Raw genomic sequence first — 15,527 nt, forward strand, 5'->3', positions numbered from 1 at the left:
TGGTTTTTAATTTTTTTCTAGTCCTCGTATTAGTTTGCAGCTCATTTGGAATCTTATGGTGCTTGTGCAAAAATGTTCATGTCATTCTGGGCATCTTAAGAGTCAAAGATTAATTTGATATAAAATCTGAGTTTGGCTTGCATATAGAGATGAAGAGATATTCTCATCCAAGTTTGGCAGTGCTTAGATGTTGAGGTTCCAATGTTTCCAACTCAGCTCAAAACCCTTTGGTGTGTTTTGAGTTTGGCTCTTGGCAAGGCATGATTTCCTGTTTCTAAGAAAAAAGACTCATGAGAGAACCTCAATAAAACTTCTTGGACATCAAAACAATATTTTGATGAATTAATAGTAAATGAATCAGAAACATATGGATTCATTCTCTTGAGATGCACATGTGTTTTAAAAAGTGGAGGGGATATGTTGCTCAGGGCTAAATGTGTTTTGGGTTTTGTCAAATGCAAAATGCTTTGGAGGAAAGGGTAAAAATGATGAATTAGAGCTTCTCCCTTGTCTCTAAATAGACAGGTCATTTACAGTTTTATGTGTGGCCACCTGTTGTTGTTGCAGAAGAAATTCAGTGGTCATGCCCACCAGCCAGATCTGGTATTACATAGTTGTCAGTCTTAGTGGCTTGAGAGTCTAAGGCAAAGCAATGGCGCTTAGGAGAGGATAGGTCTTGTTTCCATGTTATTTATTGTAGAGCTCAAATCAGACAGTCTGTTGAAGACTGTTTTCTCAGATGAAGCACTTACAAATCTGCTCACCCTTTATTCAGTACTCCTTTGTCCTGCTGAATGTAATGACTAGAATACAGATTAGTTCTCTGCAAGTCCTGTCTCAAAAACTAATGGATATTTATTTGAATACTGTTGAAAAGAATGGCCCCAAGAACATGTGACTTCTCTGATCCCAGGGATTTTGTCCCATGAGCCTATGGAGCCCAATTTCTGGACTAGAAGGATTTGGTTAGACAGATGGGCAGAAGAATAAACACACACACACACACACACACACACACACAGCCCTCCTGCCCCAAGCCCCTGCAATGTTGCCCTGAGGCTAGAAGTACTGTGACATCTCCCACACATTTTCCTGGCCTGAAAGGTTGTACTTGGTGATCATTTTATTGAGATATGATTGGAAACCACGTTTTTTTTTTCTTTGCTTTGTGGGAAGGAATACATTTCATTTTACCAGGTTTTGCTCCCTTGATGGTGGTCCTAATTATTTCTGCTTATTATCATGCAACTTATTTCAAGTCTTGATGGAATTACTATTTCCAGGGAGTAAAGAACATTGTTTCTTGGTTAAGTTTCACTATACAATGAATATCTTCTTCCCCTGATGTTTCTTTTCAGTTTGTGACTGTAAACATTTTATTTTTATCCAAGAAAAAGAATGGGAAAATGTATGGTTCATGTTTATGTGATTGATTTATACTGTGCTTCATTCTAAAAGGTATTTGAAGTGACTTACAAATAAGGGAAAATGGAAAAAGAAAAATAAATTGATTCTAGGGTTAAGATTGGTATAAAAATATATGCAGTAGGAACTATTTTGCTGTTAGAGAGAGAGGTCATATAATTGGGTCTCAGCTTCCTAACAATTAACTCAAGGAGAAAAATACAATAGACATATTATAAGATTCAAAAAGATGAATTTTGCTCCACCTAACAATAGAGGCATCTTGAAATAGGTACATCAGAGATCTTAGTCGGATTTTACTTTATCCTTTATTTTCATTATACACAATTTTTAAAAATAGTTTTGTGCTATAATCTGTATAAATGATATACCCTGAGTGTATCAACTTGAGAATACATTGGAATGGATATTGTCTATGCACTATCTATTTTTTGGAGTCATTCAGATCTTTGCTTCTTCATTTATTCCTTCATCCTCTTTTAGCCCTTGGTTTTTCATTGATATCTTCCAGAAAGAAAATGAAGTTGACATGAAAGGAAGCAAAATTCAAGCTTGTTACCCTTTTCTCTGTGTTTAATTTCCTGATTACTAAAAATGTCAGTGGAGTCAGTATTTAGCTTTTCCTGCCTAAAATATTTAAGTTAAGGAATAAACAACCATGGGTACTTTTGGGTACCTGCTCTTATTCTAATGATGCACAAGAACAGGGGCTTGGGAGACTGGCAAAGTGGAAATGATATTTGACTCATAGTTACCTGGGATTAACACTTACTAGTTGTTTTATTTCTACTTTCCATGACAGTATAGCAAGTTGGAGACTTGTCTGTGCCTCTTGCCTGGTCTCTAACATAGGGAAAATTGAATACAGTCTCTAGGTTCTTTTCAGCTCTGTATTATATGAGTCATTCAAACTTTCTGCTCAGAGAAGACTCAAGTACAGGAAAATATCCACTGGTGTAGTGTTAACTTTCAATAATCTGTACTTTAGCTAGAAAATATTGGCAGTGAAAGGACTACTTAAAAGTGCTTCTGAGTTCTTTGGGGCCAGAGTCCAAGAAGAATGCTTTTTGTAATTAAAAGGACAGGGGCATAAATGAGGCGAAGGAGATTGCGATGTCATCTGTGGGTTCAAAATGACTACTATATACACAATGGAATTTGGCAATCTAATTTGTTTTGGCTTTATTTCCATTCACTTAAAACAAGTGTGTGTGGGAAGCAGCTTGTGGGAAATGGGAATGGAAGAGCTAGAATTTATTTTGGATATTGTGTATTAGTCATTTTCATCCACAAATTCACCACCTGAAAGAAACTTCAGACAGCAACAGACGTCATTCATAAGCAATATGGTTCTGTTTTAAGAGAGACTTTTATGGATGTGATTAAACCCTGTTAAACATCCTATGCTACTGGGGGTGGAAGCGTCCTCATTGTGTATCCTCACTTGTGAAATGCCAAGACTGAGGAAACACATGAACTTTTTAACTATTCTGGCTGAATCCATTAATGGATTGGCAACGGGGGAAAGAGGAAAAGAATAATCTAATCGTGTAGGGCCTGCTCATTTGGAAATTTAGTCTTAAATTATCCAGATGATTTCTTCAATTTTATTTCCTTTTTTGCATCTGAAAGGAACTTATTTTTTTTTTCATTTAACTATAATACTTCAAATTCTGTTCATGGTAATTTACGGTTAAAACTTGGAGGAATCATCATACACACATTTACAGTAATTCTCCACAATGTTGCTTCTAAGGGTCTTAATCTAAAACTGATGGACAGGATTATTTTTAGTGTGACCATTGTATTTTGCTAAAGGGAATATAGTCTTCTGAAAAAGAGAGAACAAATAGCTTTTGTATTAAGGTGAATCACTATGTGAATATATATGCAGAAATCTCACAGACTAAACAAACGTGGGGGACAATCTGCAAGGGATGCAGTCATGAGATAGACGTGTAAGATGGGTTTTTCCTTTCCCAAATTTGGTAATAATTATAAAAATATTTCAGGCTTCATCAATACACCAAATGAGCAAACCCAGATTTGATTTCAATTTTGAAATTAAAAATATTTGGGGAAATGTTCAAAAAAATGATCATGGTGATGAATACACAACTATATGATAATATTGTGAGCCATTGATTGTACACCCTGTATGGAATGTTTGTATGCCAAGAATGCTTGTATGTTTGTATGTTAAGTTTTTACAATAACAATATTAAAAAAATATTTTGAAAAAGAGTACAAAGTAAATGATACTTTTTTTTTGTTTGTTTGTATACCTGGGATAGTAATGAGTTGCAGTTTAATTTGGACAATTTGTAAATCTGTCTCTTAGCCTGGATGAATGTTTGAATGTTTGAATCCTGACTCCTGTAATTTATATATTTGTGTGTGTGTTTGTGATATTACACCCTAATAGTAAATTCTTGATACTTAAAAACTGGTTCCAGGCACGGTTTAACTAAATGTAAAATATAATAACATTCAATTTAATTTTGTCAATTAATTTTATGTCTTTTAATTTTCCCTACTACTCCCAGTTTGAAAAAGACTGTCGTTAACAGAAATTCAAAACTAAAAGACAATAGTAAAAACCAGTCAAAATAGATGAGGTGGCATAGGGTATTCAAAATCAAAAGAAGGTGCTTAGCACATTTTTTAAGTTTAATTCTTTTATAGACTTCTTTTGATTCAAAGAGATACTGACATTTAATAAATTCAGATGGAGAAACTTTTAGTTTGGTCACCAGAACATGTCATCAGGGCAGCTTTGACACATTCAAGATACAAAATTCGTGAGTGACTTGTAAGATTTCAGACACCAAATTCTTCTGGAAGGCTTATTTTTCCAAGCTTTTTAAATTGACATTCACCTATGAGTTTTGAAGGTCCCAGACTACTTTCTGACTGGATACTGGAAACAATCCCCTACTGTAGTACAAGGTATAAATATTGTGGTAAGGTTCAGACCTCAAGAATTATTCGAGTGTATCTTTAAAGAGTAAAATTTGATTCTCAACAATTTGTTCAGGAAGTATTGGGGGTTCAGTCATTTCCCCCACAAAAGGTATGCTTAGGGCCCTACCACTTGTCCTGTAGTATGAGCCCATTTATAAATAGGATCTTTAAAAATGTTAGTAGTTAAAGTGTGTCAAAAATGAGTGAGGGCTGCCTTAATCCAGTATGGCTGAAGTCCTTATAAGCTATGGAAATTGGACCCTTAGAAAGAGAAGCCGTGGGAGAACAGACAGGATTTGTAAGTCAAGGGAACCCAGAAGGAATGAGATGACACTTCAGGGGAACCCCAAAACACTGGCAGCCTGCTAGAAGATGTCATCCCTGGGATGGAGCAAGTCTTTTAACCTCCAAAACCATGAACCAATAAAGAAAGAAAGAAATGAGTGAATTCATTTGTTGTATTTGTTTTAGCAGCCAGGAAATTAAAACAGGAAGAATTTTGTTTAGTTGAATTGACTGTATGCCCCATCTTATTTGTTTAAAAAATGGTTCATTGGAATAACCTTTTAAAGGAACAGATAAAAATTTTCCAGTGAAATATAATGGAGATGTGTTCTGATTTATCCTCTTTTAAATTTCACCTGAGTGACTTAATAACATCTTTTCTTTTTTCATTCATTGTGCACTCACTAATCCAGTCATAAATTCTATGAATATTATGATGCCCCTATTCTGTTTCAGGCATTTTTCTAGGTGCTGGATATATAGTATGAACAACAAAATACAAGGTCCTGGCCTACATAATGCTTGCATTAAATACAGACAACAGATGAGCAAGCAACGTTTTTCTTCTCAAATATTATTTTTCGTTATATATAAATGCTTAAAGAAGGCAATATGGTAGAGAGCAGTGAGAAGGTAGTTACTACTTTGCCTAACGTCATCAAGAAATCTCCATTTTTGCCATTATTTTCACCACTTATAATAAACTGGGATCCAGGTCCGAATCTGTACTCCATCTTCCATACCATATTAAATCAATAAATAAGCTCCCTCTGGTCTACCTCCATATAACAGAATAATAATAATCAAAGGATATGCTAAGATCCTGAACTGATAAAGACCACCAAAGAATTGTGAGATAGATCGTGGGAATGCTCAAATTTACAGGCATTTTAAATGATGGTGGGAGATGAAATGAAGTTGCTTTTTATTATATCCCACTGAAATGTAGATTGGACATTTTAGATTGTACATATGTTACCAGATAAAAAATTTTAAAAAAATCTGAGTTTCACCATTTTTCAAAGCTTCTTCTACCAATCTAGACTGCAGCACCGTGATCTTTTAGTTGAACAATCCCAGTAGTCTTTGTGTTTTCCCTGAATCTCCAATACCCTATCCCTATTTATCCTTCACATGGCAATCAGAATGATGTCTTTAAAAATGTAAGCCAAGGGTGGTGTGATGGTGGCTCAGTGGCAGAATTCTCACCTGCCATGCCGGAGATCTGGGTTTGATTCCTGGTGCCTGCCCAGGTTAAAAAAAAAAAAAAAAAAAGGAAGTCAAATAATTCCTGAGTTTCTTATCACATTTTCTGAAAGTTTCTCTCCATGTTTGTCTCCTATCATTTTTCCCTTTTTTTTTTTTTGCTTCTGGTATTACCTTGCTTTCCTTACACATGCCAACCATGCTTGAAGATCTTTGCGTTGGCTGTTCCCTCTGCCAGGAATGTTCTTTTGCTGGCTACGTATGTTACTTTAGATAGCTAAAATAACATCTGCCCTGCTCCACTCCTTACCCTGATTTATTTTTCCTCAAGGCACTTTTGACAAATATCATGTCTTTGCTTATTTCGTACCTCTCACTGGAATGTAAGCATTTTAAGGTCAAGGACACTCTTGTTTTTAGACACTCTGTCTCTAGACAGCTGCCACATGACAAATGATGAGATCTTTGAACTTATCCATCACTCAGTGGATCAGTGTTAAAAATCAATATTTAACAGAATGAACATCATAATATAAGGATTTGATCCTGTTTGATATTATATCATAAATATATTATTTCTAATTAAAATTTAATAGTCAAATTTTATAAGTTTGGCATTGGAGTGCAAGAACAATAATTTCTCAGTTAAACTACAAGATTGCTCTTGTCACTTTACTGCACATTTGCTACACTAAGTCAATGCATAACTTCAGTCGAGTCTGGTGGACGAGCAAAACCATTATTTACTCATTCTACAAGTAGAGTGTCCAATTGATGGTGATGCTGTCACCAAATTATTAAGTTTCTCATCCTTTGAGGTAAAGACTTATATCCTTAATCTTGAACTTGATTTGGATGCAGTTATGCAATACAACTTCTTTTGAAGCAATCTCATAAATGAAAGCTTTATGAAGTACTTGAAGAAAATGTTTTCTGAATATATTCAGAAGCAGGCCTAAGATTGTTGCCCTCACCTATATATTTTATTTTTAATATTTTGTATTTACCAGCTGTTTCACATAATCACTGTGAAAAAAAATTTCCTAAACCATAGATTCAGATTTGCAGAAATGCAATCAATGTAATTGGTTTTCAAAAATAACGCTATTTTCTTTGATTTATTATTTGAATTTCAACTTCCAGTTAATGAATATTAATTTTGGCATTTTACTTGAATAGAATGAAAAGAAGATCTTTGCAGCAGATAGAAGGTACATGAACTTTGAACACACTTTTGTTACTTCTTTAGCAGTTTCCATCAAACTTACTAGGTATCTTGTAAGGAACTATTGCTTGAATAGGTCCTGCCAATTTGTTATAGTTATCTGTAAGAAGATTATAAGCCTTTCTTTTATTCAAGAAGTCCTTTCAATGTGCAGTAGGTGCTATTTTATCTTGTTTTAATATCTTGCATGGGCACGATAAGGCACACCCCAAATCTCTTATATGTCCTGTTGTTTGTCTTTGGCTGGAAAACATTGCAATAAGTACTCCCAGATATTCCTGCTTAAAGCCATAGATTTTTTTTTTTTTTTACCTTATTCAGTCCTAAAGTTGCTTTCTGAATAACAATTGATGGGTGCAAACAAACAATGTGTGCAATGATTTCTGAATCTCATACAGCCTTCACCAATTTTTATTTTGTCAGCGTCAATTGCATGACATTGACTTAAAACTTACTTTCTATTCTATAAATATTTTTTTCAATAAGATTTCCTCTGCTGTTAGCTATGTGGGACCCAAATTCAGCAAACAAGTAAAGCAGAGGCACTGTAGAACTCATCATACTCTAATGAGCTGTCAAATTACTAAAGTTCAAAAGTGGTTGGGTAGTTATATCAGACATGCTGAAAGCCCTTTTATAAATTTTTTTATTTTCCTAGAATCGGAACAATAATACCGTATCTCAGTAGAGCAATTTTGTGAGATTTGTTGTTTTGAAATTTGACTAATGAAAAAAATCAATAAAGTTTTGATTTCCTTATTTTCTTCTAACATTTTAAATCCATACTCCTTATATACTTTGCTGCTTTGGATCAACATAATTTACCAGTAATTTGATATAAATCAAATTTATATATAATTTTGGAAATTTCCCTTTTCATGAAATTTTGGCTTTTAAATATTCTCATAGATGTGAAAATTCATAAATAGGATGTTTTAAAATAAGCTTCAGGGCCTAAATGGAACTAAGTAACTACAAACAAAATTTAATTCTTCAGGATTCTGTCACATAATGTTAGGAATACTGCTGTATCAAATTATTAGAATTCAGATAACATTTTTGTTCTGTTAATTACTGAGTTTTTTTTAAACTAAGTATTGCTGTTTTATATTAGGGCTGTAATCTCTTCCATAAAATTAGAGACTTCCGCATTCTCTATTTTCAAAACACTGTAAATATATTACTCTATTCAACTACTTGAAATTTTTATATTGTTATTGTGAACAAAGTTAACTGCTTTCATGCCAGCATTAATTACAGTAGCATCCCTTCTAGCAATAATAAATGCATATATTTGTAATTCAACTAACTGGCAGAATTGTAAAATATAAATCATCTAAAGAAAGCTTCACTCCAAGTTATTTCTAGAATATTTATCTGTATTTCATCATTAATACTTAGATGACACCTAGGGGTGCAAGGGTAATTTCAGTGGTAGAATTCTCACCTGGCATGCAGGAGACCCAGGTTCGATTCCTGGTCTGTGCACTTCCCAAACTAACAAACAAACAAGTAAAATAAACAAATACAAACAAACAAACAAAAATTCAACAAGTGGTGCTGCCAAAACAGGATGCTTTACATGGAAAAATAATGAAATGTGATCCTGCCATACAACATACAAAACAAGATTCTCTCTCCAAAAAAAGAAATATTTAGATGACAATTATAAATTTGAATGACATGTATTTTCATATTATTGATGTTTCTCTGATTAGAGATGATGAACTCTATCAATGTACTATCGATGCCTATTAATGCACTTACACAATCAATGATTGTGTACAAATTCAGAGATACCAGTAATAAACCAGTAATAAGTCTGGAGTAAACTTTTTTAGTCTTAGTTTTCTCCAAAGAAAAAGTCCTAAACTGTAGAGCAGATTTGGGTAGAATTCCATGGCTAAAACTGAACTCCAGGGCACCCCAATAATGAAGTGTTTGAACTAAAACTAAAAGAACAGACAAGCTTTCCTTTAGCCTACTCTTGGCACCCTATGCATGATGTAAATTAGAATTCACATCAAAAGCAGAAAGATAATGGAATATTATCCAAGCATATGCACTAGAGAAAAAAAGTAGCTGGAGGGCACCCATTCGTTCTGCAAAGATTTGCTAAGCATCCTCTCCATGTCAACACATTCTAGCCAGTGGGAATTGGCTTGGGGTAGATAGGCAGTATACAAACACAAAATTAATGTTTTAGAGAGTGTGATCAGTTTCTATGACTTCAGATAAGACAATCTAAGGAAATGGAAAGTGACCACCGCTTCTACATTAGAGAGTTTGGTCAGAGATCTCTCCAAGGAGGTGCCAATTGACTAGAAACCTTAGCAAGGTGAAGATGTGAATTTTGTGGATAGCTGGAGTGAGAGAACTCTAAGCAAATAGAACAGCATACACAGAAGCCGGAGGGGTGAGCATGCTGGGCATATTTCAGTGTTTGAAAGGAGGCCGGTATGGCTGCATCATTTTACAATTTTCTTGCAAGGGTTTTTACAATTTATTGAATCATGGGAGATTCATTTTTAACAACATTCATAAAAGCAAAACAAAATGTCTAAATAATAACTATAAAAAAGGAACAGTGGATATTTTACATAATTCAAAGCTATGAATCTAACCCATAGAAGCCATAGAGCCAAGGAGTTGCAGTTTGACACTTGAAACAACTGTGCTGATAGAAGAGTTAATGAGTTTCACTTTGAAGCCAAAAATAGAAGGGGTAGTGGTAGGGATTATGACATTTAAAAATTAATTAGGATGGGGTTAAGTTGAACCTAAGTATTTGGGCGGTTCTTTGTCCTAATTAACTGCTTGCCTTGATGTAGTTCTTATGTTTTAATAGAATTACATATATTGATTAAGCTAATATATGGCAATGGTTGTCTATTTTTAATCATCTGTTGCTAAAGCCTGTTTTTTGGGCCTAGTGCATAAAGTAATTAATACACACTGGTAGTAGGTACATCCAAGTACACATCAAGCTTGAGAAACTGAAACAAAAACAAATATAGTCCCCATCCCTGCCCCCAACAAAAAAGCAGAAAAGCAGCTCTGCAAATCCATCAATCTTAAGCAGTAACACAATATAGATAAGATGTAAGTAATTTCCTGAAATCTCGGACCCTTTTATTAACTACTTCAACCAGTAAACGATTATTCTTGCTATTCTCAACCCAGATCTGGTTAATCATTATTAAAAGGGCATCACTTTTCAGTCATTTATGTCCTTGTCTAGTTTGTAGTGTCGGTTTACAAAATTCTTTGAAAGGAAAAATGCTTACAATATCATTGAGTTTTGGTGAAGCCCTTCTTTTAATTTTCATCTTCTCCTCCTCTTCCTCCTTCACCTCCTCATCTTCTTTTCCCATCTTTTTTACCTAATTTTTTATACCAGTAGACTATAGAAAGTAGTGCTTTAGACTGTTAGGTTGATGTCAGACTGACAGTTTAAACCCAGGCTCCACTCCTACTGGTAGTATGACTTTAGGAAATGTACTCACCCATGCTAAGCTTCACTTTTCTCAGATATATAATTTCAAGGGAAAACATACAGCTTTTATGGGTGTTGTGGAAAACTTAGTAAATAGCAGCTACTGCTAATAGGAATGTTGGCACTGGAGAGGTAAATGGGGTGGCCCTAGAGAAATGGTTCTACTGTATAGAAAACCTACTCAAATCCCTAATCGCTGTCCATTGCTTGGTTGTAATATTAATCCTGAGGAGTAATTTCTACTTTTTTATGTTGGACCCATTACCTCCCCTTAAACATTTATTAGCTTTACAAAAATTTAGACTTCCTTATGATCCCCAAAAAAGGGAAGGAAAATTTTTCTTTACAATAGGGAAGAACTTGGTAAAAAGAATTAATTGTGGCTAGCTCTGGAAACTTGAACTAGTCCTGCGAGTATTCTGAACCTTGATTTCTTCTTAAAAAAATAATGAGGTCTGTTTCAAAGCATGGTGGCAAAGATTAAATAAGATTCAAAGTGACAAGCACTAACTGGAAATGTTGGTTTCCTTTGCAATACCTTGTGATTCTCTTTCCTTTGGCTTATCTGTAAAGAAAATTACTTAATTTTCTACATGTCTTAAACACTGATAATTGTCAAAGCACTATATATTCAGCCCAGAAAGGCCCTGTTTATACCTTCCACTTTTATGGGGCACCTATTCTATTGAAGCTAAGATATATACTAATATAGATGCACATACTTGAGTTTGGGATTTTGTCCAGAACTTTGAAAAGATCTAGCATCCTCTACTATATTCTTTCTTATAGTCCTTGTGTGTGTGTGTGTGTGTGTGTGTGTGTTTGTGTGCTTGTGCGTATGTGTGCATACATGAAAGAAGAGTGGAAAAGGAAATAAATCTAGAGACAAATAATCCTTCCACCATCAAGGAAAGGGACTATTTTAAGTGTTTCAACAAGAATGTTTAGGGGTGAATGGCAAAATAGTCAATGAATGGAGGCCCCTGTATAGGAAATAGAGTTCCTGTGCATGCTTCCTGAGCATGCCCAGGAATAAAAGTATTTCCTTCTGGCTGGAGTCAACATGTGAATTGGAAAGAATCAGGAAAGAATCAGCAGGCTTTGTGCTCAGTAAAGCTGGGTTAGAATAATTACACTGTCACACATCAGCTAGGTAGCCAAGCAATCTCACATCTGTGAACCCGAGTTTTTTCATCTGTGAAAATAGGAATTATACCTGCTTCAGAGTATTACAGAGGGGTGCAAATGAGATAAGGCATATTCATAGAAAAGATAAGCATTTGTTTATTGGTTATAGATAAGAAAGTTCTATCTAAGCTTCTCAGAATATTCCAATATTCATGTATAAGAACATTTCCTCAATTGCTCACAGCTCTAGTCTGTTGCAATGGAAAACCCACCCTTCACATCCACAGCAATAAAATGTGATTAATTAGCTTAATATAAATATTTGATCACAGAACATCAACTGCTTTATAATCATAATTTCCATATTAAGAAGAATGCTTGTAAGGAAAGATGTATATTCATTTCTAATCAGTGTATTAATAAGAAAGTGAATATTAGAAAGTCCATTCAGTCCTATGTTTACAGTGAACATTAGAAATAACCATTCAGGCCTATGTCTTATCTCCCCCAGGGATGTTTTGAGAAAACACATGCTTGATTGATTATCTTCTTGATATCCTTTTTTTTTGGTAAGCTATATGGTGTGATCACATTTCATTCTTTTTCCACGTGGCTATTCCATTATTGCAACATCATTTATTGAATTTTGTTTGCTTGTTTTTGTTGGTTTCTTTGATTTGTTTTGGGAAGTACATGGGCCAGGAATTGAACCCTGGTCTCTGGCATGGCAGGCGAGAATTCTATCACTGACCTACCCTCCCACCCTCTTGATATCCATTTTATAAATTTAGGCAGCTTCTTGCCCCTGATTTTAAATATTTTAAATAAAATTCTATGGTTCTATCAGTGATTTTTAAATTTACATCCTTTACACACTTCTTTCTGAAGAGAAGCAGACTCAAATGGGTGAAGGTGGCACATTTGTAGCTTATGTGTCATGGCTCCTTCCTCTTATACTCATGGCAGACATCACTAATCAATAAAGGAACTCTTGGCTTCAGAATCCATCACAGTCTGGTGTTCAGGCAGCCACTACCAATCTACATGTTTGGCAAATGAAACAAAACCTATGTGCAATACTACTTATAGGGAAAAGGAGAATGCACAGGAAATTAATAGGATGATTTTTACTCTCAACTCTTTTAGAAAACTTAGATATATCACACAACCTGTCTAAAACCTACTTTCACATCTGTAAACCAAGAGAATTGTGGTGGTGGCTTCGTAAAGTGCCAGTTTGGCTAGGCTGAACCACATTTCCCAGAATTTCTTTCCTGCATGTTTCTAGTTAGTGTAGCTCACAAGATTCTTGGGTGGAAGTGAAGCTGTCACCATTTTGTAGCTCATGCATGTTGTTACTGATCTATGGACTCACCTCGCTGGCATGAGACAGCAGATGGACCTGCAATTGCTCTATCATGCTTAAGATCTTCCTTCAATGTCTCCAAGTGCTGGGTCAGGCGCATGTGTTTATTTCTGTGACAAAAGGCCCGAGCTTCTGGAGGATGCCATCAATGACAAGGTCCATGGCAACTAGAACTGATGCGCGTTACACACTGTCCTTTTGGGTCTCCAGCCTGTGTTTATGGCTTCCAGCTTGTTCTTTTTTTTTCATATTACGCCCGTCTTCTCTTCCTAAGTACCTATCCTGCGAATTTAAACTCCAGCATGAGACTTCACAGAGATTGCTAAACCAGACCCACAATTGCATAAAATTAAATCCATCTATTTCTACCTCTATATCTACCTCTATCATCTCTGTCTCTATGTCTATGTCTGTCTCTGTCTTTGTCTCTATAGCTATCACTTTCTCTATCTATATGGCTGTCTTTCTGTCTATCTCCTAGTGATTCAATTTATCTGACTGACCCCCGCTAATACAAGAATGAAAACCACATCAGATAATTCTAAATTTCCTTCTAGTTCTTCCCTCTTACCCTGTGGGAAGACCAAATACAGAATGGTTGTGAGTCGTCCAGACTTTGTATTCTAGGCTTTCGCCCATGTTTAATCTTAGTTTTGACATTCTCTGCTTGTTCTAGTTTGCTAGCTGTTGGAATGCAATATACCAGAAACAGGATGGCTTTTAAAAGGGAGAATTTAATAAGTTGCTACTTTATAGTTCTAAGGCCGAGCAAATGTCCCAGTTAAAGCAAGTCTATAGAAATGTCCGATTCAAGGCATCCAGGGAAAGATACCTTGATTCAAGAAGGCCAATGAAGTTCAGGGTTTCTCTCTCAAGTGGAAGGGCACATGGTGAACACAGTCAGAGTTTGTCTCTCATCTGGAAAGGCACATGTTGAACATGGTCAGGGTTTCTCTCTCATCTGGAAGGACACATGGTGAGCATGGCATCATCTGCTAGCTTCTTCTCCTGGCTTCCTGTTTCATGAAGCTCCCCCAGAGGCATGTTCCTTCTTCATCTCCAAAGGTTGCTGATTGGTGGACTCTGCTTCTCGTGGCTATGTCATTCTCTGCTCTCTCAGAAATCTCCTTCATTCTCCAAAATGTTTCCTCTTTTATAGAACTCCAGAAACGTATTAAGACCCACCCAATGGGTGGAGAATGTCATCACCAGCTTAAAACCATTCCTGATTAAATCACATCTGTAGGGAGCTGATCTGATTACAGTTTCAAACATACAATACTGAATAGGGATTAGAAGAAGTGGCTGCCTTAACAAAATGGGATTAGGGTTAAAATATGGCTTTTCTAAGGTCCATACATCATTTCAAACCAGTAAGTTGCTCATGTATCTTTAGATAGGTTTGTAACCTTTTTGAGCCTCAGATTTCTCATTTGCAAAAGAAGGGTAATAATATCTACTATTATCACAAGACCATTATTAGGATTAAAGAAAATAATGTTATAAAACACTTTTATAAGTATCAATTTTTAGTCTTACTACATTTTGAATTGACAAAGGATACTAAATTAATAAATCTAAAAACTTTATTGGATTAACTTAGCTGTGAATAAAGCCATGTAGTAGAAGGAAAACAAAATAACTTTATTAGACAAAAATATTTTGTTTACACTTCCATTTTAACTCTTCTTTCTCTTTAAGCTATAATTTGATATTCGTTTTAGAGTTCATTATTCGAAACAAATTAGCTGCTTTGCAGTTTGAAACAAAATACTTGTGTGTATTACTTCACTCTTATGCTATCCTAGGACTGGGCATGTCAGTGTCTTACAGTGGAAAGCACTCCAAGAAGACTCAGAGTCCTGGATACAAACTTGACTTCATTGCTTCTGGCAGTATGACTTGCACAAACAACATGACATTACTGAGAACTCCTTCTTTATCTGTGAAGTGAAGTCATCTGACTCCCTATCTTGAAGGGTTGCTATGAAGATGAAATGTGAAAGAAGTTGGTTAACTTCAAAGTGCCGTACATATATATATGATGGTGTCAACATTATCGGATGCATTTTTGTTAAAAAACAATTTGAACTACCCTTCTGGCTTTGTTAAATCAAATAGCATCACTACTTACTTTTCACTTTGGGAGGCGACTAGGAGGCATAAAGCCCAGAGGGAATCAAGTCTTGTGCCTACCCACAAAAATGATAGTAACAAAACACATTGTGCTTGTGGGTTTCTTTACCATTTTTGAAAATGTGAGGCGTTAAAAAAAGCAATATGCAAATATCTCTATCACACTTATTTCATATGATGGATTTTTAAAATAAATGAGTAATTAAATACTAACACAAAAAATAAACTCGGCACACATTTATTTAATACTTTAAATGGTCAAAATATTGGTTAGGTGTGATAAGAGCTCCAAAGAT

This window comes from Tamandua tetradactyla, chromosome 3 (genome assembly GCF_023851605.1).
Source record: "Tamandua tetradactyla isolate mTamTet1 chromosome 3, mTamTet1.pri, whole genome shotgun sequence".
NCBI classification, from domain to species: Eukaryota; Metazoa; Chordata; class Mammalia; order Pilosa; family Myrmecophagidae; genus Tamandua; species Tamandua tetradactyla.